Consider the following 27,981-nt stretch of genomic DNA (forward strand, 5'->3'; position numbering starts at 1 on the left):
CAAGCCAGTTAGATCTTCAGTTCCTTTTCCATCTTCACAAGAATACTGAGAACTTAGAGCAGCTTACTGCAAGTGTAAAAGATTTTGAAATTCCTACTTTCCTCTGCTCACAAGGCTGCAATAGAGGACAGGTTTATATCACGGGGGAAGAAAAAACTTGTACAATGGCAAAACAATTAAGTTTAGTCTCACAATCTGACTGAAATCTATCTTTTTCTAATTGAAAAGCCAACAGTAAATATTAGTCCTTTCCAAGCAGTAGTTTCTCTTTCAATCATTCTTCCCATCTCATCACCTGATGTGTCAGGGATTTTTGTTGGCACATGCAGTAAACAGAAGAGATGCTTAAGCTAAAGCTATGATGTGGAAAGCATTGACTGAAGGAGATAGGTGTAGATGCTAGAAATTTTTGTCCATCTATGTCACTTTGTAAAGCTACCAAGGCAATTATGTCACAGGATTTGTCTAAAAAATATAAAAATAAACCAATATTGCCACTGTACAAGCACAGATTCCCAAGTCTCTTCTAGATAGGTATATTTCTGTTACCCAGTACAGCTTTACAATAAAAATTAGGAGCAAACAGCAAACATGGGATCAAAAAGAGATATTCTTTCCCTCTAAGGTTGAGGTAGGATAAACAGCAAAATTATTCTCCTTTCCCCACAGTGCATAGTGTGATCAGAAGTATTCATTTCTGTTCAAATTTCACAACTCTGTTGATTTTCAATTCAAAAATCAATTTTTAACTCAGCAGCAATATGGTTTCCTCTTCAATAAATATTAAACCCAGAGATTTTCCTTGAGTTGTGGATTCTTTAATGTTTGAACTGAATAATTATTAAGTCCTAGATGATTTATTTGGTTACAGAGTTTTTTCATCATCATTGCTTCAATGGCTATTTTGCTATTCCGGCTGCTGCAGATGTGTTATAGACGTTTTTGTAATCTCTATCCAGTCACATGCTGTTCAACCCTTGCCAAAATTGTCTTCACATTTTCCACTAATAAAATCACAGTATAGAGAAATTGTCACATTTATAGCGTTACTATAAATAATAATCCCTTAAGACTTAATATACTGAAAGGGCGAATAAAACAATGGCTTTCAAGATGGCTGAGGCTATGAAACTTATCTTTAAAGACTATTTTTTTTCTTTTCATTGCTGTTCCCACAGACTTTGCCATCAATTCATCCTGTCTGAAGAAAACATAAACTGCTCAACAACAAAGTAAAATTAAGGAGATTTTCTAACTCCTAAAAGAGATTAAAGTATATTCAATCTCAAGAACATTAGTTAGGAAGCCTGCTTTACTCACATCTTTTTCATCCTTCCACCCACAGAAAGAACTGTAAAAACTGAATTGTGTAGACACTCTATTACTCTGAGGAAAAAAAAAAAAGTTTGCATTTGGAGATCAGGTAGGTGTGCACAATAACTTTCTCTATATTTTTTTTATTAAGTACCTATATGGTAACATCCCCTAAAATGTACTAATATTACATAAAGAAAAGAGTCTTGAGGAGGTCTGTAATTTATTTTCAGTGGAAAACATAAAATGTACATACTCTAGGGAAGATGGTTGAGGGGATGAAAGAACATTGTTTCTTCCATTAAACAGGCTGGTTGTATGTATCAAGCACAGAGTGGAGCATGGCTCCTCAACCAGATAGTCTACTCCTGCGCGCTGCCCAGTGATGTTGTGTGGTGTGTGACCAGCATCACTCCACCATGAAAGTATTTGCAAAACACAACAACAAGCAGCTGTCTGAAAATGTTTAGGCAGTTTCCACAAAGTATAAAAAGGGCACGTTTAAATTTTATGGAATGGGTAGAAACTAGTCAATGTTCCTTTTAAGTAACTGGTACAGAAGATCCAAATGTGTTGTTATGGTTGAAGGACAAACCGTGCTTTAGATCCTGCTTGGGTGTCTTTAGGACATTTGTCAAGGGACAAACTTAGTTTCCTTTACTCCTCAAAAAACATGAAGCCTATCTCAGCATTATGGGCACAGTCTGACCTGGTTCAAGCAAGCCTTTCCTGCCAAAGAACCTGTGATCAGCACACAGAGTAAAAATGATTCAAAGTGAAGTATTCATTCATTTGAAGAACAAAGAAGATCAGGAAATAGAGACAAAAAGATAAATATACATACGTACATAATGTATACATATAACCTCTTAACTACATCTTAATTTTTACTTTCAAACCTCAGTAAGTCAATTTTGGCCCAGTTCTGGTCTGGTAAAAATACACTAAGCTTCTGCAGTGTGTTTCATGGAGCTAGTGGTAACTTCACAGTGATACAATCTCAGCCTTAGGTCAAGAGGATTAAACTGAGTGACACTTAGAGCTGTTCAACATAGTGTTTCATCCAGTTAGTAGATGTACATGTGTCTACCTCTAAATCTTAGAAAAAGTGGGAAAGAAGGACATCAGAAACCACTCCTAAAGATCCCAAGCTTGATTTTTAAATAAATGATAATTGTAATAGGATTTCTATTGCACAGAATCAGCTCTGTGCAACCTTTTTCTCAATTAAACAGTCTGAAATTTAGGTATATTATGGAAAAAGAAAAAGAAAAAAGAAAAAGAAAATTAAAAAATATAAATATGAATTTGGTGTGCAGGAATATTGCAATGTTCAAAATGAAACTAAGATACTAGATGGTGGACTGAGTGTAGTTCTAGATGTTAAACCATGTGGACAAGCTGAAAGTAGAATGAGAATAATTGAGAATTTAGAAAATCTGACATGCGAAGGAAGACTACAAAATCATGAGATGCTTTCCATAAAGAAGAGAGACAGGGGAAGGACTTGATTATGAACTCAAAATATGTAAAGAGTTGCTTGAAGAAGAAATTTGGAGAGCAATATGGCATAAGAAACAAAGGAATGTGTAAGGAATTAAGTGCTCTCAGACCTCCCAGGTATCCATGTCTTGTAGCAAGGCCTGGTGGAAGACAGTTACAACCCAGTATATAGGAAGATCACATTAAGGGCCAACTAGATAAGCTGGATTTATGGGACTGTGTGTGATATCTCAGAGGGTATTAAGAGACCTGGTCACCGTGAGACTGCTATTTGTCATCTTTGAACTTGTGTCTTACCAGCATTCCCGTTTGCAGGTGCAATGAGAGCTTCGCTATTTCATAACTTGAAATCAAAGCTAGGGCACAATTATTGCTATCCATTAAGTTGTCTAATGCCTAACATGTTAAACTCTGAGAATTTCTCTACTTAGATTCCTGTAATTACTTTAAGTTGACACGATGCTATTTGTGAATATTAACATGATACTACTTATGAATATTCACATGCTGGTACTTATGAATATTTGCATTATAGTAAAATGTGCAGTAAATATATTACCAGATGAGTGTTTTGTTTCCCATCCCTCATGCCCTGCACTAGTTTCCTGACCTCTTTTAGTTCACAGCTGAGGGGCAACAGTAGAGAGCATTTCCTGTTTTCTCATCTTTGTTTTTGAGTTTTCCGAAGATGAGTCAGTCTGGTCTAGAGTTGTACCTGAAGCAGTAGGCTGAAAGGCAGGGTATATTAGCTCTCTGCTAATTTGCCTCTCCGGCTGCTGAGCCAAAGCACACTCACAGCTTCCTAGCTTGGAGTTCAGCCAAAATGAATCTGTGACTACACTTATCCGAGCAGATACACACTTCAACATTTAATTCCTTTTTATGAACATCATTCTAAAAAAACCTTTCCTCTTTTAGTATAGGAAGCCACTGTCTTTATACATGGCTTAGCATCAGTGTTGCTGAAGGCAATGGGAAACAGAAGCCATTTTGAAAGAGCACTAGTCTTTGTGTTTTGCTGGAAAAAATGTGTGCACCAGCTTCTAATGAAAGTAAGTTTCATCCCTGTGTTTTTATTGTTATTTTCAAAGGCTAACCATGTGCTTACTTTACTGCATCTATTCTAAACAGAGGCAAGGAGGGTGGGATAAAGAAGGGTGAGTATGTGAGTGTGCATTTAAATGGAGAATTGCACAGGAGAACAAGTGTCGGCTGTATGGTCCTGCAGTGGAGATCAGGGAGCTGTGAGGAAGCCCAGGGTGGACACCTCAACCACGTGGGCTCCTGTGCCACTAGAAAGAGAAAGAAAAAGATGCTTTCATCTGTCTTTAAGAATCATTCCTTCTAATAAACTTTCCTCTGATTGTGAAAATCCAGACAGATGCCTGAGGTTATTCCATGATTTCACTGGACGTCAGGCATCAGAGATGAGGTTGGTTGTGTTCCTCAGCTGTGCAGAGCTGTTCCTTAATTTTTAGGTTTAACTTCTAACATTTTTATTTGTATATATTTGCACATTTAAGTTATATTTTGGTTGTATTATGTATAAGGTTTTGGGACAGATAAATACAACACCCCTGTTCTAACAAATTTTTAATGGGATTTTCCATCAGAATCCCTTCCTGTGGAAGATGGGGTTTTGACAAAAATTTGACAGTTTCAGAAACTGTAAATCAAGTTTCTTTGTCAAGAAAACAATAAAATCAATCATTTATGATTCAAAATAATGTTTCAATTACAAGTTTAAGTTAATTAAATAAAATCTTAAATAAATGGCAGAAATTGGATTGTTGACTGAATTGTTTAAAATGAGATAGATTGTATCGAATATTCTTGAGATCTAATTTTTTTTTCTTGATTTGGGTGAGAAAAGATGAGAAAATATTGACCTTTCTTCATGATGATTAAACTGTTTCCCATACAGATTTAATTTCTAACAGTTATGAGAATATGTTTTAGTATAGATTTCAGATATACACTGTCGACCTTAACTGTGTTTTATTGTAGGCTTCTATGGCAAATTTATTAACTGACACCAATACATTAAAACTTAAAAGGAGGCCGTATTGTAAGCTAACCACTTATATAGACAAATGGAGGCTTAAATTCTGTCCCAGCTCCTGTTCCCCCTTTCACCTTCCAGCACTTCATTAAATGAAATGATTAACACTGATCACATGCAGCTGTAGAAGAAAGTGGCAAGATTTGTAAAGGACACTGTTTTATGTGGTAGCTTACATCATAGTCTCACAGCCACTCCTAAAATCATAGAAACATAGAATATCCTGAGTTGGAAGGGATCCACAAGGATCATCGAGTTCAGCTCCTGGCACCACACAGGACCACCCAAAAATCAGACCCTGTGCCTGAGAGCGTTGTCCAAATGCTTCTTGAACTCCAACAGGCTCAGTGCCATGACCACTGCCCTGGGGAGCCTGTCCCAGTGCCTGAGGACCCTATTGGTGAAGAATCTTTTCCTAATATTCAACTTGAATCTCCCTTGTTGCAGCTTCATGCCATTCCCTTGGGTTCTAATACATACATATTTATATAAACATACATATAATGGCAAAGTACACTCCACAAAGTATATTCTGTTTACCTGCATGGCCTTTGCCATGCTTAGATTCACCTTCATTTGACTATACTTCATTCATGAGATGATCTGATTGCCATTCTAGTGATTGCAGATGAAGATGAAGTAGAGCTAAATGTTTACTTGAAAAATCAGCTTTACCTCTGCATTTCTTGATTTCTTCATAATACTGATATTTTTAAAGCAGCATTTCTTGACAGTAGTTTTTGTTAGAAATTGTATTCCTTTGCTACTGGAAAAATAACCACTAACTCAACATATCCATTGTGTGATATACCTCTATGTACAGAATACTCATGCTGTGGACAAATATCAAGAATTATCACACTGTATTTCCCATTACAAATTGTAAAGATTCATGGTTTGACAGAGTTCAGACATGTCAAAAGGGAGAGTTAATGAAATATAGGTGAGCAAATAGGAGAGAGAGGAAAAGGGTAGGAAATGATGCAGGTAATTTTAACACAGATGAAGCAGTGTGGAGCAGCAGTCATTTGGTGCCAGTAAACTGCAGCACTGTCCTTTTTTCTGTTTCTTCTGGATGTGGAAGGACATTTCAAAGAGATAACAGCATAGCTGTTTAAGGGATATATGTTTTTGACACCCCTTGATTAGGACTATACTTGAGAACAGTTTACATGGGTCCAAATGTATATGTGTAGTCATATACTGGTGTATATTATGCATATATACATACATATAGGTATATATATAGGGAGAGATATGTAACATGTAGTTAACTATATATTTAGTATGCAACATTGTTCAGCTTGCCAGAGTAAATATGACCATTTTGATCACTCCATGTCATCTCTCTATATATGTAGCATACTGGGGGCTGTTTTTTTTTTTTTTCTTATCTGAATGGTGAGTGAGATATAGTTTGTTCTGATTCATTCTATGTCAGTACAAATACGGCCTGTATTTTAGCTGGAGAATTTTTACTGTGAGTGGATGGAAAATGATGTATGGAACAGAAAAAAAACATAGTTTAATTTTTTATTTTATTTTTTTTAAGTCACAAGCAGAACAGGGAACATAGACTGTTGGATAAAAAAGCAGTTAAAAAAGTCTCTTTTGATTTGTAAACTGAGCAGATTTAATCTGGAAATCACCAAGGGAAAATAAATACAGTGCATGATAGATGGAATTTTTATAGCGTCATTTTTTTCTGACCAGAGTTACACTTTAACAGTTCTGCTGACAAGATAGACGTTCCAGAGGAGTCTTACGCCTCACAGAATTTTAACTGCAAGCCTTTATACTTAACACGTATCTCCTAAGGCAATAAGACACATTGCAATCAACACTAACATCATTTAAACCTGCGTCAGCCAGAAACTACAAGTCTATGTCAGTTATGATTGCTGCCCATTAATGCTATCCTTCATTATTATACTACCTATTATTTTATCACTTGTTATTATACCACCTATCTCTAGGTGGTATGAATGCAGTTTGCATTATCCAGTAGATGTAAAATGAAATTATATGCTCATAGAAGTGTTATTATTATCGTTTCAAAGTCATGCAAACTTGTTTTAGTAATTAGTCCCATATGGGAAAGGAGACTAGCAATGGTAACTAGAGATTTGTAGGACATGCATTTGCTGCAGTAAGGCAACTAGAATAAGGGGAGAGCCTGAGGGGTGATAATTTTTAGAGGAAGAATACAGCATGAGAAAAGACAGTAGGAAAGTAAAAGAACAGAAAAAGACAGAAAAAGAAAAGTGCAAAGTGAATACTGGCACTAAATCCAGCAGAAAGTGGTAGAGGAAAAAAGCAGATATCCAAGGAAGTGAATAAGCCTTTAGTTATCCATAAGTGGTCCCATTACCAATTTAGAATTCATTACAAGCATTAGCATGGCAGCCATCAGCATCGTTTCTGGAACCTCCCTAAATGCTTTCTTTCATCCTTGTGAAAACCTCCAAAGCATAGCAATACAGTGTGACTGGCACGGAGCCAATTCAGAGCTTCTCAGCTGCATAATAAAAACAAAGTTATACTACCAGAGGGCTGAAAAAGTGGGACCAGGCCAGGGTCCTCTCCTGTCACTGGAATGGGCAAAGATGAGATGCGAAAGAGCTACTGGGAGGGAAGCTCATTCCTGCTCTGGATGACAGGACAGACTTGTGCTCCTCTGGAGGGATTTTCATCCCAGGCCTCCTGCTGGCACCTTGTCAGCAGGAGCAGCAGTGATGATCAGGAAGATCTCCAGGGCTTTGGCACAGCAGCCTGCTTTGCTAAGAACCTACTGTTATCCCAACTGCACTACGTGTGGATTCCCTCCACTGCCAGCTGAAGATCAAGAGAGACCAACCGAATTGCTTGATAATTTGGGCATCTCTGGTTTCATAATATCTGATAACGTGTGTCTTGGTGTTTTCAATGATGACAGCTGAGGAAGCAACAATGGAGATATGTTGAGTTGAGAATGCTTTTTGTCAAATAACGTTTGTTGGAAAATGAATGATTTGAGTACAGCTAAACCTTTGTAGAAAATTGTGCTGAATTAGCCATACAATTTTAGTTGATAAAGCTTGCAACATTTTAATGCGTTATAAATATACTTATTTAGCTTTGCCCCAAGTACTTCAAATAAAATTTCAATTAAGATCAGTAATGTAAAAAATAATAATAATTAAAAGCATCCAAACCAAAGTGAAACCCATTTTTAAGTTTGACAAACTGCTTCCTTTCAAAAGAAATTACTTTTTTTTTTTTTAATGTCAGCAGTAAATGTGGGAGAAATTACAGGCAAATAGATCCTAAAATGAGAACTATGCCTGTAGCTTCTCTGAGGCTATTACTCTTTGATCTGCCCTTAGAAGGCATTTGTGTAGTCCTCCAGTAATTGAGACAACATTGGTTTGGCATTTCATGTGGATGGCCTGGAGGTTTTCAAGGCCATGTTGGATGGGGCTTTGAGCAGCCAGGTCTGGTGGAAGGTGTCGCTGCCCATGGCAGGGGGATTGGAACCACATGACTTTTAAGGTCCCTCCCAACCCAAACTGTTCAATTATACTATGATATTGCATCACAGAACTGTTGGCCTAATTTCCCTTTTGAGCTCAGATATGAGGGCATGCTGTTTGATCCCTGTGTCAGATTTACGTAACTAGATTCCATGACACTGTGAATGTTGAAGAGTCCTCTGTTTTGATTATGATTCCTTCTCTTTCACCTGTAACTCTAGATGAGTAATGTGAGGAACTGTTTACTGCATGGCATTCACTGCTACTGGAAAAAAGTGCCTAATTTCAAGTATCTGTGTACCCTTTCAGCAATGTTTTCTGGTTGTTTAATGCAAGTAATACTAACTAATCATCTTCAACTTTTATAATGACATCTAATGTTCAAAATATATCCTAAAATGCAGACTTCTTCCAGCTCGCCATTCATGTATTCACCAGGAACCATTTAGTGACAGTGCTGGGTTGAATAACACAGACTTGGTCTTCATTGGAGTTTCCATGAAAACATTTTGAGTTTGAAAGTGTAGAAGAAAGCAACAGCTTACCTGAGTGAGCCTCAAGCTTGTAGGGAGCAGATGTTGCAAGCAAAAACATTTTTAAAAAATAATTAATTTATTTCCTTATTTTATTTCATTAGTTGAAGCAAAACAACATTTTCTCCAGAGCAGGTAGACATTAACACTGAGTCAAAGAAGTTTTTCTATCAGTATCATTTATTATGCTGTGTTGGTAGTGCTGCATGCAACCCAGTTCACACAGGAGAGAAGATTCCTCAGAAACCTTCCAAAAATACTGAGCTCAGGGTGGTTACTAATCAGTAACAAAAGAGGATAAAGGGAAGAAAGTCAGTAAAACTGGTGTGTGGTGTGGTGAGGTCATGGCACCCTGTAGTTTACATGGTGTTCATCGTGAGTAGGTATCTTCATTGCCCAAGTCCATGTGTCAGCAGAAAAGGACCGGTGAGGGGACTTAAATGAACAAGGTGGTTCCAAGGAGAATCCTGCACAGACGTGGCATGTGTTTAGAGCGTTATGGAAAGCACAGTGAAAATAATGGGAAGTCTGGCATACTGTCGCTGATATTACTTATTGAGCGTAGGTAGTGGCCAAAGACTGAAGTCAGATAAAAGTGCAAAGCAGAGCTGGGAATCAATGTAGTAAAGAAATAGGAGGCTGATACATTCAACCAGAGATGTTTAGACCACTGGTCAGTAAGTATGCTATCAGCAATAACATCCTCCAGTGCAAATGGAAGCAACATGTACTCTAGTCAGATCAGAAAAGATGTGGTTACAGCAGTTAAACCTGGAAATGTGAAACCTGAGACTATTATTATTGTTATGCCATTAGTATTATTAATATTTGCCTGAACAGACAGAAATGAGGAGGTACTATGTATGTAGAGAACAGAGTAACAAGATTTGGATTTGACAGCCGGGAGGCAATGTAACAAAGCATAGTTCCTACGTACATTTTTAAATACCCCAGCAGTCCTTTTTTTTTGGGTTGTGTTAGTATCTTATTGTATACAGAATGAGTCTCAAAGGTGCCACATACTTGTTAGCTCACCATCATAGCATATTTCCAGCTTGTCCCATCAGTATTTTATGTAGAAGAGTTATATCCGTTGTAGAAACTGAAAGCCTATTTCAAGCCTGTCCTTATTCTTTTTAGCTATTAAATTGCTCCAGTTCAGTGTAAGGGTTTGAGGCTTTTTGTTATTTATTTGCAATAGAGGAATTTTACAAGAGAAAAAATCCACGTATAAATCAAGCTCCTGTTTGGAAACAGCTCATTATCTATGACGTACAAATATCCTATGCAACTAATGCATGTGGCAGGGAGCACAGGGTTTGTCAACTGTGTAGAGGTGTTCCCTGCCACCAGTCAGGACTCTGGCAAGTCTTTCTTGTGCAGAAGGGCAAGGGACAGTACTTTTGGAGACAATGAGAGTGCTCAGGGTATTGAGAGCCTGGAAGGAGAGGCTCATCTGAGAAAGGGAGCATAGGGAAGAGGAAGAAGAAAGTTTTCCTTGAGGGATGGTTCTTTCAACTAGCAGACAACCTGCTAGGTCAGCAGGCCTTGCTTAAAATGTTTCAGGAAAGAACAAAAGAGCTGGAAAGCCCCTCACTATGTCCCAGCTGCTGGTAAGGTAAGGATGTCCTGTGCCCTCAGGCAGGGCTGCTGAGTAGGGTTGGCCAAAACCCAACAGTTTCCCTTTGTGAAAAATCTCAAGGTTGTTTTTGATGTCAGCATACACAAGACTGAGACTTCCTGATAGTTATCATGGAAAGACTATGATGAATCTATTAGCCAGTGAAATAAGACTTTTGCAGGGGAACAACCTGTTCATGTACAACAGAGTGAGGATGTGAGTCTGACTCTGTGTGTAAGAGTATTGTGTGTGTGTGGTGTGTGTGTGTGAGCGTATCGAGCAGTGTACTGGATAGCTATGAAGGGGCACAATCTCCCTTTTTACATTTTTAAAGAAATTTTTGCTAGCCATCAGTGTTGCCCCACAGAGAATAAATTGGCCCTAGGGGCTCCACCAGTTCTGCCTGTTCCTGCCCACCTCTCCTGGGCATCCCCCAACCCTGCCCAGGGCCCTGGATCTCTCTGCAGCCCCCCTGAGGCCCAATTTCAGAGCCCTTCCCCACTGCCCTCACAAATGGTGCTCATTGTCACTCACTTGTCAGAGGCTTTGCCCAGTGAAGAATTTGTGTCTCCCACAGATGATGTGGAGGAGAGGAAGAGCAGAGGAGGAGGGAAAACGGCTGTCTTTTTTTGCACTCCTTTTCACCCCAAATATCTGTAAGTGAACCCAGTTCCTTCCCCCACTGGGATCCCTCTATTTCACTTTGAAAATCTGCTCCTTGTTAGGTTAAATCAGGATTCTCTGTGCTGTGCCTAATGTGTTATATAGGGAATTTAGTAATAACGCTTAAAATCCCTTCCAATTTAAGTTTAAATCCTTGTCTACAATTGAATCTTACTTCCTTGACAAAATTATTCTAGATTATTTTTAAACAATCAGATTTGCTGTGGACACGTTTCCCTTGATATGCTAAGCTTCACACTCCTTTCCCCACCTCGGAGTGACTGAGAGCCTGCACACACTCCTCGTCCCTAGAGGGAACGTTTCAAGGACAGAAATTGTCAAGTGACAGGAACAAAGCGCAGGGAAGTGCTGCTCCTCCTCGCTCTCCCACCCAGTCCCTAATAAAGAAAGCTCATAATGCCCATTTTAGGTAGTGTGTTCCTACAACTCGAGTCTCATTATTTCAGCAAAGCAGTGTAAACTGCCAGCTGTATCTTTTATACCTCCAGTCCCGCTTTGCAGAGGAGCTCTTCACTTCTGTTCTGAAAGTCAGTCCCCCTTCCTCTCCCTCCCTCCCCCCCCCCCTTTTTTTTTTTCATGCTGCCTTGCTAGATCCTGATCGAAAAGAGGGTAGCGATAGCTCTGCATGTAAGCCTGAGGAGAATAGGCAGGGTAGGTGGGAAGAGCAGCATCAGTCCTTTCTATCACCTGTGTCATTTTCTCTCTTACTTACTAATACCTTGATAATTAGAGGGGTTCTCATTTGGCTTATCCTGGTTCCTTGGTTTAAATGCAAACTGTTTGTTACATCCTGCTGACTGTTACTCTGAATAGGAGCATTTCTTCTCGCATCGGCTAACGTTTCACCAAAGCAAAAGTGCAAAGCCCTTTGGGCAGACATCTCCAGGTTCTCAGCCGAGCGCTCATAGAGGGTGAATTCTGGGAACATACAGAGTGCCTCTGTAGGGCTGCAGCACGAGTGCTGAGCCCTATCTCCTCTAGTGCTGTCCCTACTGGCCTCCAGCCAACTTTAGCCCTTGCTGAACACAAGAAAAATCCAAGTGTTTTTTGGCAGAAATACAAACCACTTGGAGCACTTTGGCGTATGGATGTGAAGTGTTTTACAAGCACCCTTAGAAGCCCAGCACAGCTCTTTGTGTCATAAATTTGTGTAGCATGGACAAGCCTTGAAAAACCACCTAGGAGAGGAACGGGAGGCAACTGATGGCATAATTACTGATCTGGAGAAAAAGGAGGCCAGAAATGGAGGGGAGAGGAGGGACTTTTGATTGGACAAAACCTTAAGAGTGCACTTTGACAAGGCTGGAAATCAGGGAGGAACTGAACACAACCTTTTCGTTTTGAGGTTTGTTTATTTTCCCAACTTAGAACAAAAATTAACAACAGGTAAAATCAGAGTAGTTTAATTTAATTAAATAGAACATTTACATTTATTAGAAACCAAGTTTTCCAAATTTCATTTTGGAATTAGGATTATTACATTACCCTTATTTTACTGTTACTACCATACCACACACTCCCCCAGTGTCACTTTAATTTGCATGGGGACCAAAAGAGATTTCTGCAGAGACTACATTGTACTTCTGTCTATACAAAGTCTCTGCATCATTGTATTCTTCAGCATGCTAATGTTGATACTAGTGGGGGTTTTTTATTATTATTTTTTTTTCAACCGATTCTTTAGATGCAGACCACAATTCCACTTCATCAGAAGTGATGACAAATGTTCTTCGGTAAAACTGAAAGATGATATCAGAATACACTTTGTGTGCAGCACACTCATAAGTACATCAACAACCTATTTTTCTTAGGCATTTAACTGATGAGGAAGAAGAAAAATTCCTGCATTAGAAATATCTAAAAAGAAAGTGACACCACTGACTTAAATCCTTGTCTCTTTGTCACTGTTATGGTTCTGGAGGAAAAAAAATATTGTAGTCATGTCATCTGTTTTGTCTCCTTCATCTTTATCATTTTAAGACTCACTGGCTAGTTAAGTTTCAATAGCTATGGACAGGGACACATCTGTGAAGCTGCTTGAAGATTAGTGGATGCTCAGAACAATAAAACAGTGATAGAATGATGCCAGTTAGCAGTTTTTATCTTGGCAAGGAACTTGTTCCCATCTGCCTTAATGAGCTTGAAAGTAAAATAAGCAGAAGCTGTCAAGGTCTTGGGAGGTGTGGACTCCAGAGTGTTAGTAGCACAGTCACACATTGCTGTGGAGACTCAGGGAAAACTGAAGGTCTCTGCTTAACTCTGGTTCCTCTATTGCATTCAGACCATGCCAGTCATGTCCCACCAGTAATTCACATGACACAGAATTACAAGCCAAACTAAAATGAATCAGTAAGCATCTTCACTGCCATTGCTAGTCATACCCTAGAACACGGATCAGAGGGCACTGAGAAGTATTCTGCCTCCAGTAAGCCTCTAAAGAATATATATGCTACCACAGCCCTTTGTAGGATAAAACTCTCTCTCCCTCCCTGTGTGCTGCTCTTCCAATAGTGTGTAGGGATATAGGTTTAGTGAACTAAATCATGAACTAAATCATGCTTCCTCCTTCTTGATATCTCCTTTGTGGAGAGGACAGACCAGCCCCTGTGCAGGACCTCACAGCTAGTTATTGCTTTCTTACGTCTTTCAAAGACAAATAAAATCTTGTTTCCCATAGCAAACTGCGTGCCTCCTGTTAGAAAATGATCCTGTGGTGTTACAGTTTTTGGAGGAAATTGTAGCAAGGGAGAGAAACTGCATGAGTAACAGTTATTCAGGGAAAAAAAAAAAAAAAAAAGGAAAGGAAAGGAAAAAAGAACGTTACATGTATTTTCCTAGCATGACAGCACTAGGAAATGCTTTGCAAAAGGTATGAACGTTTCTTCTCTGAATAAGAGACACTGTCCTTCAGTTCTGCATCTGGATGACTGCCAATGAGTCTTCAGAAAAGGAGAAAGAAAAGCGGTGGACTTCTGAAAAAAGAACAAGCTCCCAGAAGCGGGACAGAATTCTGACTGAAGGAATTGTCATTATGGGGAGAAGCCACACTGCCGAGCCTCCTGTTCCGTGCTCCTCCCTGTGACAGCCGCTCATCAGCAGCAGGTTACTCCAAGGGCTGCTTCTTCCAGGGCTGCTGGCCCAGCTGCTCAGCCTCTAGCATCCAGACAGAGCTGGGATGCCTTCCCCCTTTTACCAGCTTTTACCAGCCTGGCATATTCAGACTGGTTAAGGAACACTCATACAAACATTTTATCCACCAGATCTGGATATCACCAGTCTCCAAGAGACACTGGGACCTCCCAAGAAAGAAGTATCTTCAGATAGCTCACCTAGTTTTGAAAGAATGTGATCATGTACAACCTTAATTGTAACTACCATTTAAAATTACAAAGCTAGAAATTTTAGTATGGTGCAAGAAAAAAAAATAAGGCCGCAACTAAAGAGAAAACTGCAGGCTGTTCTCTTCAGTTATTCACAACCTGTGTAACTTGTGTGTGGGAATTCATTGATATACAAGAACAGGATTCAGGCTGCAGCTGATAATAAAAAAGGGTGTTCTCGATTGCTTCACCTTCAGCAAGTAAGGCAGGAAAAAATAAGACAAATGGGGACATCCTGCCACATGGTAAACAGCCAAATATCAAACATAAACTAAAGATTAAAAGTAATTGTCATTTATACTTAGTCTTTGTGCTTTGATATAGACTAAGAAGAAGGCAATTTAATCAATTTGTTATACTCTATGTGATATGCATGTCTCAGAAGTTTGTTTTGAAGCTGGTCTTGAAAAAAAAAGAAAAGAAAAAAAGGAAAGGAGATTTTATCTACAGATAATATGCTAAAAGTGGTTATCAAAAAGGCCTAGAAATAGATATTAGTAAGTGGAGGGTAATGCGATTTAAAGTAATAAGACCAAAGGTTAACAAGATAATGAAGTTTGGCCAGACAGGTGTGCAGGAGGCCTTTCACTACATGACATAAATATGTACCAATCCTGTTTCCTCCAAAAGCTTTTCTGTACAGTCTTTGAATTGTTCATGTGAGGATATCTGGACTAATATTAGCTTGTCCTTACTCCTTTTTTTCTTTTCTTTTCATTTCGTATCGTTTCATTTCTCTTTAAATTGTCCGTTCTTACTGATACTCTATTTCTTTAATCGCTTTATTAAAAAAAAAAGGAAAGATTGTTAATATACAGTAGGTCAAGCCTTGTATAAAATCCATGTTAAAGTAAGATATTAAGCTATAAAATCTGCCACACGAATATAAGATAACAACCATAGTTTGTTATTATAAAAATATGGCCAGCTACAGTTTACAGCCACAGCAAAAGAAAAGCTGATGCTGAAAATTGGCACATTGAGATATTCTCAGTGTTCAAGTCCAATTATCTCCTTGGTAACAAGTTCTTTCATTCATTACATATTGTATTGTCAGAACAAACCATGTAATAGCGCTGTATCTGGGTCTGTTCTGCTCCTGCAAATATGGAACATGGAAGCGTAAATAGGCAAGCTGCTAACCAGTTTCTTATGCTTGCTGGAAAATTAATCACCAAATATCTCTGTGAATCCAGATCTGCCAGATGAAAGTATTCTTGTACTCTTCATTTTTTCCATATAACTTTCCTTCTAGATACAAGTCACCAGCAGTTAATGAACACCAAGTTTTTTATCAGCTTGTGAAAGGAAAAAATCCACTTGGTCATGTTTAAAAATCCACCTCTGCAAACAGACTGTGATTTCACCATACTGAATATGTTTTGTATACTTCATGCTTTCACAGACATTGAATGGGCTTTACACTGAAGCACAGGTGAAATGCTGAGGTGATTTACACAACAGCTCAGACTCAATTTACATGTTTACAGCTCCATGTGATGAAGGTTGAACATTTTCATATTGTTGATTTTTTGTGGGATTTTTGTGTACCGATGCCAGTTTAACTGGAATTAAGATAATGGTTGCCAGAGGCTGAGTGGAAGTGGCCATTCATTCAATAATTATCAGATCTCATGTCAAGGAAAGTGTTTTGTGTGAAAAAGAACAAGGCAGCGCGAGGCTATTAGAGCCTTGTGTACTCTGCTATCTATTTTGGGCCAAGATCCAAAAGCATTTCATGGTTTAAAACAGTATCCAGTGATTTCAGCTGGGATAGGAGACTATTTCTCTTTATTGCACAAGTACACAAGAAGAGATGTTCTGCCACCAAAGATTTTGCAGTCTTGCTAAAACAACAGAGAGAATTGGAGATGGGATGGGATGGGATGGGGTGGGACGGGACAGGATGGGATGGGATGGGATGGGATGGGATGGGATGGGATGGGATGGGATGGGATGGGATGGGATGGGATTGGAAGGATGAAGACAATGGGAACTGAAGCAGGGTTTATATATAGATATTTTGCTTAACCAAATTCAGTGATTTTCAGCCTCATTTTTTGGTTAAATGTAAGACCTACACAAGAAATTATCTTTGTAGTCCCTAGTGCCTGAACTTAACTTAAGGAAAGTATAATAAGAATATTAGAGTGAATACTGTCCAGGGAGTGCTAACTTCTGTTGAACAGTAAGTTGTACTTACTAGAATTAATGGTAGTTATTACTACCAGGAGACAGCAGCAACAGAAGTGGACTATGGCAAGCAGATCAAATAGAGGATAATAGATAACCAATTTAAAAAAAAACATAAAGAACCTCATCATAAGAGCACATTGCATCTGGATTTTAGTAAGAACTTCAAGAAAGCATTATCTATAATTTTATAAGCGTCAACTAGAGTGCTATGCTGTGATAAAGACTAAAATGCTATCATAGAGACTATAAATGAAATAGCAAAGATCTGATAGTCTTTAAAATAAAGTAGAAACAATAACATTCCAGTTAAAGTGCCATAAGAACTATTGTTTGGATGACCTCTTACATCTTAAACTGCTAATTTTTATACAATGATATATCTTTCACATCATGAATAATGAAACTCATGAATTCCATGCTATGGCTTCTCTCGTGAGGTCATGGAAGCAGTGAAAGAGAATATCAGAATACTGACTGTTTGGCTGCTTCCTTCTGGACATTCAGAGGATCTGAAATATAATTTCTTGAGCAAAGGAAATGATATGCTATAGTGACAGTGTGGTTAGAAACCAAGAAGGAAGTGGTAAAAGAATGATGGATGCAGCTCTCTTGGGTAGGAGAGAGTATTACCATTCATCATAGCAGGAGCTGCCTACCTTTTTGGTTATAGCCCTCCGGCCTGCTTACATCCTGCTGCTCGGTTATTGCTATTACTTTGGCATGGTCTGTCAGTCGTTACCTGCAATGTCAATCCTAAGCTTTCTTGGTAGTAGCAGAAGTGGGAGTGTTAGGATGGGCAGCCCCTTGAGAGCTGCTGTGTACAAGGTAAATAAGAAGTGTTCCCCTCCTCTGGTAAAAGCCAGCCTCTGTTAGAAAGATTGCTGCTGCTGTTGCTGCTGCCCATGGCACTGACAAGCAGGGAGGGGTGGGTTAAAGGAAACAACCTAATGCAGTCACAAATGCACCATGCTATGCATTTTTAGGTCAGTTAGGGAGATAGCAAATTGGGAAACAAGCCAAGGGTGAGGTACTTAATACTATTAGGATTGACATAGCATTCCAAGCACCAAACATCTGAATATCCCAGAGAGAGCAGTGTTCCACAAAGTCGGATGTAAACTCAAAACGAGTGCGTATGTGGTTCAGAATCTATAGGGAATCTAACTGTATCAGCACAGTTACATGTATGTGAACTCACACACATGTCATGAGTTAATACAAAGCAGGTATTTCAGCAGGGCTCCTTACATGCCTATTACATCCCACAGGTGATGCTTGTGTGCAGTGCTGCCCACCTGCATCTGGATTTACACAGGCAAGCAGAGCTGTGTAGTTTTATTCAAAGACACTCAAAAATATTCCTATCATGAAAGCTCTTCTGCTACATTATATGTATATGCTGGCTGACAAACACACATTCTGGAGTGTGCTAATGGCAATGTAGGAACAGTTGCACTTAGCCAACAGCTGGCATGTTGCCTGAGCAAAGATCTTTGCAATTTCACAGAGTGCCATGATTATGGACAGTAGGTTCATGAAAACGTTATTTTGATATCGGGCTCTTCAGAGGAAACTGCCACAATCAGCTGATCTGATTATGGACCTTCTGCCTTTTTTGGGTATTTCTGTTTTATCATCTGACAAAAGGGGAAGAAACTACACTATCAATGCTGCTTTACTGCTAACCCTTTCCAAGTCTAACATCAATGGGATTTGCTACAGTTTTTCATAAAGACATGAAGAGAGAAAAGTTTCTCACTTAGACATACTGGGAAACAGTTGTCTCTTATCACAGAGCAAAAAGGTGCAGCCTAAGGAATAGATGTGGAAAGGTCTGGGAAAAGTCTTTTGCAACTGGACATTGAAGAAATTTCTCATGAGAGAAAAAAAAAAAAACACAACAAAACAACAAACAACAAAACCTAGTTCTGTAATGTCTTTTTTTTTTTTTCTCATAGGATTTGATTGCTGAAGTTCTCTGTTTCAGTATTATGCATGCAATCACACGGAGAAGCAGCATGAAATCAGTATTTATGAAAGTGGCTCCAGTGATCTTTCAGATACCTCCCCCCCCCCACATAATATTAAATATTCAAAGGAGGCCAGAAGATGACCATATTCTACCCACCAGAGTCACAGTTAGATAAGAAACTGCTGATTGTGAAAAGAGGGATGTTTTCATTCCCCAAGGCAATGATAATGCCTCTTAAAATACCACTATATTTCTGAGCTTTGAGCTAGCTGCCGTCCTCTGTAACTTCAGATGTATTTTAGGATTACTAGTGTTGAATTTGGAAAGAACTTGAGGGTTTTAATACAAACATTAATGTCAAAAGAGAATTACAGATATGCATATTACAGGGTGCTTTCACAAGATTCTGATACTGGGAGCTAAACAGAAATTAAAGTACTTCCAAAAGGAATTTGAATAGGGAATAGGGATTTTCCAGCCCTATCACGAGTCTGTGAAATCTGTTTGATGTGTATTTTTGAGGAGGACAGAGAGACCTATGTCTAAGTTTTGAAATAATTTAGAGACCCAAGTAGGGCACTATTGACTTTCCACATTCACTTTCCTAATTGGTGTTGGATCTCAGTGAATTTTAACCATGGATGAGCGCTGTCACCCACCATTAAACCACATCAAAATTCTGATTCATAAAAATACTGCATATCTACAGTGGGATTTACTACCAGGGCTGTAAAATCAAGGCAGGTGGAAAATTATATCAGCTCAAAACAGTTTTTACAGGTATCTGTCATTGGCTTAGCTAAACATTTATGGTTCCTACTAAATTAAAGGCATTAGGGTTAATGCCCATCATTCCTGATGGAACTGAGATTAGGCTGTGAGGTTGACAGGAAAGGAGGCTATGGAGGTTTATTTCTTTGTTGCTGGTGCTGTTTCATTACACATGGTCTTGTCCCCTTACATCGACACTTCTGTGCGTTGCTGCTGCTGCTTCTGTGCATGCTCTGGCATTCCTTTAGTTTAACCAGCAACAGGGTAGCAGTATAGATCTTAGCAGCTGACAGTGTTTTAAACACAACAGTGTTTGATCAAAGCAGATATAGACTTTATAAACCTGCCATTATTGCTTACTCATTTTTGCCTATACAGGGTGTTCTTTCTGCTTGTATGATAGGTTCTGACAGTAAATGACATATGTATGATGCATGTTTGTGTGTTTATTTATTTAAGAATATAGAAGATGTATTTGATTGATACCATATTTGATTTGATACCTTTTTTCCAAAGTAACCATAGCTTCACAGTAGCCAGCATCTCTGTTGTGTTAGAGGTATCCTAAAAGACTGAAACTACCCAGGGGTACCGGTAGAGGGATGGACATAAGGGGAAAAGAACAAAAACTCATCAGAAATCTGGCTTCATGAGTCCTGCAGCTCTTGGAATAACTATTATTTTTATTATTATTATTCATCTCCTAAGGACTGAAAATCTAGTTCACTGTAAGTGACAGTCTTTGGTATGACAAATAAGAAAGAAAGAAAGAAAGAAAGAAAGAAAGAAAGAAAGAAAGAAAGAAAGAAAGAAAGAAAGAAAGAAAGAAAGAAAGAAAGAAAGAAAGAAAGAAAGAAAGAAAGAAAGAAAGAAAAAGAGAAAAAGTGGAAGGAAGGAAGGAAGGAAGGAAGGAAGGAAGGAAGGAAGGAAGGAAGGAAGGAAGAGAAAGAAGGAAGGAAGGAAGAGAAAGAGAGAAAAAGAAAGATGTTGACAGAGATTACATCCCCTGAAGCTGCAGATATTTCTTACAGTATTTCTTCCTCCCATCTCATTATCTGTGCAGCTCATTGTCCCAGTGCTGTGTCTCCCAGAGAGAGTTAAAAAAAGTGATAAACAAATAGATCTCAATTTAGCAGTAGATCCTTCTGGGAGACTATTTGTAAAGCTGGAATTTTTCTGTCTTCCAAATTTCCTGGTTATTTTCTATCTGAATGTTTTTCAGATATGAAAGTCTTTTCATATCAGCTTGACAGGAAGCAGTGCATACCACAGTACTGTAAAGCACCTAGAGTTTAAAATGAGAGATGAACAACCTGGCTTAGCAGGGGATACAGGAAGAATTGGTTCAGCCCTCAAGCCAAATCTCAAACCGACCCCAAACTAATTTGTGTCTGGCTGAATGTTGTCTTCAAATCTTATTTTTCCAGGGTTCCCTGGAGAAAGAAGATAGCAGTGAATTCTGAGCTGCTTCTTATGTAGGGAAGCCCCATAACTCATGAGATTTGAAAAGAGCATCTGGTAAAAGCCCAGCTAGGGGTTGAAAAGGATGCATAAAAGACAGAAATAGGGCCCAAGTTCCTCAGAAGTTGTTTATCCTGCCTGCTAAAACGTCTCTTAGGCTGTTTCTCTGAGTCATGCCATGATAATAACGACACTGCACTATAACAAAAGTGGTTGGAGAGAGAAGAGAAAAAGGAAGGTAGTTCCCTTTGCTCTGAGGCACCCTAGGTGAGTAATACATATGAGTCTTCACACTCAATTCCAGCTATCTTCAATGAAAGAATTGTTTATTTGCCACAGGGTAGAAAAACAAAAGTAAACCAAAGAAGAAATAATCAGAAAATAAAAGTTAAGCAGACTGTAAGCACAATAGACCAGATTACTTCAGGGATACATTTGACCCAGCTAAATATATTATCACAAAAAAAGTGTTCAAGCTGAGCATGAAAGCTGACATCTTAAAACTTGTTTAGTATCTAAATAGGCACCTAAATCTAGACTGTGAGTGCTTAGAAGTAAGGAAAAAAAAAAAAAAGAAAAAAAAAGAAGAAAAAAAATGTTTCCTGAGGTGGTCACATTCTTGCAGTTCTTACAAATGTGAACAGTACCAGAGAGGAGCTGTGTTTTGCATTTTTCAAATTCAGGCACTTCACTTTAGACAACTAAACACAGAACTGTAGAGAAACTTGGGGGCATGGTCCCACACTGGCACTTCTCTTTCCTGCCTTCCTGCCCATGGAAATGCTATGAAAATACAGTAAAGGACAGAAGCAAGCAGCTTTATGTCTGCATTAAAGCTTTTTTACAGGAAATGGGTATTTATAAGCATTTAACTCATGTTCTCACTGTGTTTTTTGATAGCTTGCAATGTTTTTGCTGTTAAACTGTAAACCGCCTTCTAGCTCCTAACATACAGCTTGTCTAAACATCCTAGCTTCTCACTGGGAGCATGGGAATGTGCCACAGCCAAGCAAGGACTGTGAAATATAAGATGTCCTCTCCTTTTCTCTTGGGATATACCCATTGTTTTCATTTCTGGAGAAAAAGCTCCCAGCTCAACACCTTTTGTAGAAGGGATTCATGTGCCATCATTCAAATCCAACAAATTGTACAGTATTCATACTCCTAGTTGATTTCAGTGGGAAATTAGGTAGGTAAATAAAAGCTAGGAATACTTTCCTGAACCTAGAGAGCATGCTCAGTAATGCAATACATCTCTTCCAGTCAGTCAGATGAAGGTTAGTTTTGATTTAACAACAAAATCTTTTCTACTGTAAAATTGTGTTAACAGAAACTGTGGGAGCTGCATGATCTCATCTGTGTGTTTCAGACACTGAAAAACCTATTTTTCTCTCATTATTTTGTGTTAGGCTTTGGTTTACTCCCTCCTTGTATTGTTTACAACAGTGATGATTTGCATTTAATCAAATAATTCTGGTCCAGTTCCATTGTATAAATTGGTCCTCCAGGTGTTCACATAAAAACCCATTAGTGTGTTTTTTCTCAGCACATCTTGGGATAGAATATCCCATTACTATGAAAATGGAAATAACCGTATTCCCAGACAGGTTAAGTGTTGCATAGCGTAGCTGCTGTACTACTAAATATTAACACTCAGATTTTCTTACACAATATAATTCGTATCGGATATGCAGGACAGCGACTGTCACACATGATATGTGCTGGTTATTTTTTAAGTTTTAGCAAAAATCAATCTAGCTGCAGGAGTTGTGTGAGCAGGAACTCCCTCCCCCACCTCTTCCATATGTTCCAAACGAACTGTTACATTCACATGAGCAAAACCCAGCTGGAAATAGAAACCTGGGCCCAGATCATCCTTTGGCATAAGCTAGTACAGTTACACTAAAGCTAAAGGGCATCCACTGATGTAAACAAGTGAGGATACAGCCCTTAAAATTTCATTTATTTTGTTGTCTTAGGCGCTGAAAGAAGGGCATTCTTGCTTTACAAAACATAGGCCCACTCTTTTAAAGGGTGCAAATGAAGGTGTCCCCTTTAGGCAGTGCAGTGTTATGCAGCTTCTGAAAAACTCCTGGTGAAAAAATTAAGAAAATTTAAGTAAGCCATTATTTTTTAAGATCTTTACAGTTTTCTCTCTGTCATGAAGCTAGCTCAAGCTAAAACATTAACTGTAGAAAATAAGGAATCTCAACTGTCTTTGTCAAAGCCTGGCTGAGTTGAAGACACCATGCTGCAGCAATAGGGAATACCAGACAGAACTCTGAAGACTGGGGACAACCAGAACAGATTTACTAAAGGCAAACTGTGCTTGACCAGTCTGAATGTTTTCTTTGGTGAGATCTCTGGCTCTGTGGTTAAGTGGAGAGTAGTGGATGTTTGCCTCACATTTAGCAGAGCTTTTGACATACTGTAGAGTGGCAGTAGGTAACGACTTGAAATTCGACCTGCAGAACCGTGTGTTTTTCCTAGGGGGTTGATGCTGTTGCTGATACTCTTCATCATCTTCATCAACAAGTTTGGTGATGGGATGGCATGAATAAGGCTCCTTCTCTGCAAGGCTGAGGGTGATACCAGTTTGGGGTATACGGCTTGGCATGCTGAGGAAGCAACAGTACTACAGAAAAGGACCCTGACATCCTGCTTGTCGGTTAAATAAGAAAGCAGTTTGTTGTTCTGGGGATGAAAGCTAGCCCCTTCCTGGGCTGTGTTAGCAAGAAAACATCCAGCAAGTTAAATGAAGTGAATTTCACCTGTGCTCAGTACTCACAAGCTGCACTTGAATTTCTGTGTCTGGTCAAGGGACACCTAGAAAGAGTTGTCAGCAAACTGGAAGAAGTCCGCAGGAGAGCTGCTAAGACATGGAGGAGACTGGAGTATGTGACATGTGAGGAAAGTCAAAGAGATTTTTGTATGTGAATGTCTAATTGCAGTCTTCTATTACCTAAAGAAAGGTTGCAGAGAGCACAGAGCTCAACTCCTGTCTGATGTACACAGAAAAAGGATGAGAGACAGCACTGACAAATTGCAGAAAGGGAAATTCTTACCAGGCTCTCGCACAAAGGGTGCTGAGACAGGTTCAAATTCACAAAGACATTAACAAGGTCCATCCATAGTGTCCATGGTGTACATCAACCCTGATGATGAAAATTACTTTGGGGGGAAAATATAAGAAAAGGGCAATGAAAGAAACAGATGGAAAGAAGTTACAAGGGAAACTGCTCACAGAGCAGCTAGGAAGGGAAGTGATGAGTGTCTCCAGATGAACATTTCTCCTTGTCCTTCACAGCAGGGTTCCCCCACAGTAATTTTCCCACGGTCTCTGTAGTTTTCACCAGATCTTGCACAAACTCCTTGCTGGTTGTTCCCACTGATGAGGCTGTTAGCACTGGCTGGAGCACGCTTTGATGAGAGGCGGGTGCTGCATGCTGCTTGGTAGTGGAGCTTTCTGCACGCACATTGTTGGTCCTCTAATGTAACCCAAAAGCTACAGCTAGAGAAGAAAGGGGAGAAATAAGGGGTGATTGTCACACCAGCAGCAGTCATTTCCCATGACAGACCACCACAACAATGCCATTGGGTTTTGGGGGTGCATGAGAGAAACAGCATGAAAAAACAATGTGAGAGTAACAAGGGGAAGATACGGTGGCAGCGGCTCTGGAAAACTGCCCTGGCATATTGGGTGTGGAGCTGGGTGTGAAAAGGCTGCCTATAACACTGCAGACTGAATACCAAAAATCTAAGGCATATAAGGCAGCATGCAAGGATGCTTAGGGGAAGAATCCATCTCTGGTTTGGAACTGGAACAGGAGCCTAGAGAGTATGTGAAAACCCTCCTCAGAGATACCCAGAGTGTGACTGAGCAAGGTCCTGAACCACCTGACTGAACCTTGAAAGCAGGCTTCCAGCTTACATTTCCCTCTGATTCTCTGTAAGTCATGTTGGATACCATCAGCACGGTAAGTATATGTCAAGTGTGATGTGTGAAAGACATAAAATCTTGTCTAGAAATTCCTACAAGGGGAGAAGATAGAGCTCATGCTTACAGTAGACATATTTTGATCTGCATAGGAAGATGATTAAAAAAAGATGATTTTAATTGCAGAGTGATTTCTGCCCTTGACATAATTTTTAAATATGGACTTCATCTTTTTTACTCTCTTTGGATTGTGACTTATGAAAAATGTAAAAGATGATTCAAGCATAAGTACCAAACACACTGAAGGCTTTGCAGCTATATTTGATTCAATAGTGATTTCAAGGAAAGCTATAATAATGAAGCTTTCTTAATGTCATGAAATCTCCTTAATAGGACTGTTCATAAAAATAAGTGTTTGCTACTTGAGCTGAATCCCTTCCTAGCATTAAAAAATCATCTGTATGTATCAGTACTTCTATTTTCTTCCCTAGTCTTTCCTACAGATACTCTTGGAGACATCAGCCTTGCCTAGGTTTATAAAAAGCAACACAAACAGGTGAGTGAATTTATGTATATTGTGCATCTTCAGGGATCTATATAAATGAAATCTGAATTCTTTCTATTTACTATAAATCAGAGTTCAGATAAATGAGGCCCTGTCCATATTCTGGTTGAATTCAGTCAAACCATATTAGGATCAAATTTGAAAACAGCTTCTAGCATAGTGACCAACTACTGTGCAACCTAGCCAGCTATGTTAAAAAACAGTTTCATTAGAGTTACAGTTCCTAACCAGCATTTGAGAATGGCAGGGATTATTTTTATCTGCCCTGGGAGGGAAAGCAAAAGGGTTATGGGATTGATGTCATTGTTGTATGGGTAAGTGAACTGAAAGACTTTAGTGAACTGGAAAGTCACAATGGTTTTACAGTTTTAGTCTATGTCAGATGCTGGAGAATTTCCTATGCAGTGCTAGGTCCAGCTGTTGAGAAAACTAAATGCATATTTTGCCTATTTATAGCAAAAATTTCATCTTGGCAGTGCAGCCTTAAAGAAAAAATGTCTTTTTTTTTTTTTTTTTTCTTTAGCTGATTGGTTCCATGGAATAGTTGAATGACTGATGGGGGTACAGACCACTCCAAAAGTTATCAGAACCATACTGTTGTTTTATGGTAAAGGAAATTATTCTGTACAATTATTTGTTTACAAGACTAAGGGTGGCAGTGGGAGTTCCTACAAATAAGCACAGGAAGTCCAGGCCAAACCATGGGATATCATGATTATGTTTTTCCCATGTTTAGAAGTTAGCCCTGGGGACATTTATTCTGATGGACATCCAGCTGTGTACCTTTACCAGGCAGAATGGAGAAGAAATTTAAAGTACTGTTGGAGACATATAGGCTGATCCTTGGGTCTAGATATACAATGGCTAGCCCCATCAAGATCACTGTGAAGTCTTTTGGTTGGTTGGTTTCTTGCCTTTTTTATTTATTTATTTTTTCCTTTATCCATTATCCATTGGTTATACTTATTCAATTTATTCAACCAATAAAGCTTCATAGCAAGGAAAGCTAAAACAAGAACCTGTGTATATCTAACACTGGATTCTGAGATAAGAGTGGGGTAGTAGAAATATCTAGGCTGTTTTTCTTTACCATTCTGTCTGCTGGTATACAGTAAATTACACTAGAATAAATGGGACTATTTCACTGGCAGGAATTCACAAAATGGAACCCTTGGACAACCTGTGGTATTTCTGGACACACTGGAAGAGTGCCATGGTGTCTGCTGCCTCTGCTCCACACTGCTTGGGAATCTGGAAGCATATCAATTTTCCTGGACATCAGGGAGACCCACTGCTAGAGAAACTTTCCAGTAGACCATTGAGCAAGGATTCATAACTATGAGATAAACATGTCATACAATGTGAAGTGGGACTCCTCAAGTTTAATTAAACCTGCAAATAAATATGAAATGTTATGGATGATGTGATTGAGTTTCATGTAAACTGAACGACATTATGGAAAGAAAAAAAAAACCTCAGAAAGGGAACTATCTTTGCAGCATTTTGTCTTTGCACACCATTTTCTTCCTTAGTCCCTTGGCTTACATTCAGAAGCGGTAAAGGCATATAAGACACCATAGGAAGTTAGACCATTGTTCACCAGAGGAGGTATGTGTACCTCAGGTACTGGCAGTGGGAAGCATGATGGCGCTGGTCACTGCCTTCTGGCGTGCTCTGAGGGATGCTCTGCAGCCACCCTCAAGATCAGATTGACTGTCTATCTGAACAGCAAATCTTCAAATGTGGTCTCATGCACAAGATAAGGTTTTTTTTCAAATTTTACAGAATTCTGCCTGAGCATGCCAGTTGGACAAAGGAGTTGCCTACTGGCTTAACACACACACCACCAGGCACTCCCATCCAGCAGGTCTGCTAGGCCACCACACACTACAGCACACAAGATGGAAGAGAATGTTGGAGGAAATCTGATAAGAGAGCTAGTTTTATTCCTTCTCCTTGATCTAAAGTTGAATTAACCATCCTTGTCCTGAATATCAGGAGTCTGTCCTGATGATCCAATTTTTATTGTCAAATATTGCAAAACTGGGGGTGCTATAGTTACTACTGAGTGATTTCTTGCTTGCTACTGCAGCAAGTTTGATGAAAGAACTGAAAATGTAGGAACTGCCTTACACACACAGTCATGTTTTCTCCCACTTTCTTCTTCATTCCAGAGATCAAGAGAGGACCAGCTAATGTATTCTATTGTTAATTTGCCTTCGTAAGATATTGCTCCCTGAGCCTTGAGATAGAAGGGTATGTCTTCTGCTAATCCAACCCTCCAGAGGCATTTTAGCAACTAATCTGGTTGAATCAAATCATTCCTGCTGCATATGATTAATTTTGGGCCAATTTAATTTTTATTAGTCATGGGTTTCAGTCACCTACAGTTGCATGACTATAATTGCCCTTGAGCACATGGAATTTCTTTGTAAATTTGATTTGAAAACACATTGGGTAGCCCCGCCTC

General features: G+C 39.1%; 1 long non-coding RNA gene across 1 annotated transcript; it reads left to right on the top strand.

Moving 5' to 3' along the window:
* Positions 1 to 140: 140 nt before the first annotated feature.
* On the top strand, positions 141 to 27,972 carry LOC136790173 (uncharacterized). Its single transcript, XR_010829655.1, has 4 exons — positions 141 to 1,423; positions 3,736 to 3,869; positions 25,438 to 25,502; positions 26,035 to 27,972. It is a non-coding gene; the product is annotated as an uncharacterized lncRNA (long non-coding RNA).
* The last annotated feature ends 9 nt before the right edge of the window (positions 27,973 to 27,981 follow it).

The sequence above is a fragment of the Anser cygnoides genome, chromosome 2 (genome assembly GCF_040182565.1).
Source record: "Anser cygnoides isolate HZ-2024a breed goose chromosome 2, Taihu_goose_T2T_genome, whole genome shotgun sequence".
Lineage (NCBI taxonomy): Eukaryota > Metazoa > Chordata > Aves > Anseriformes > Anatidae > Anser > Anser cygnoides.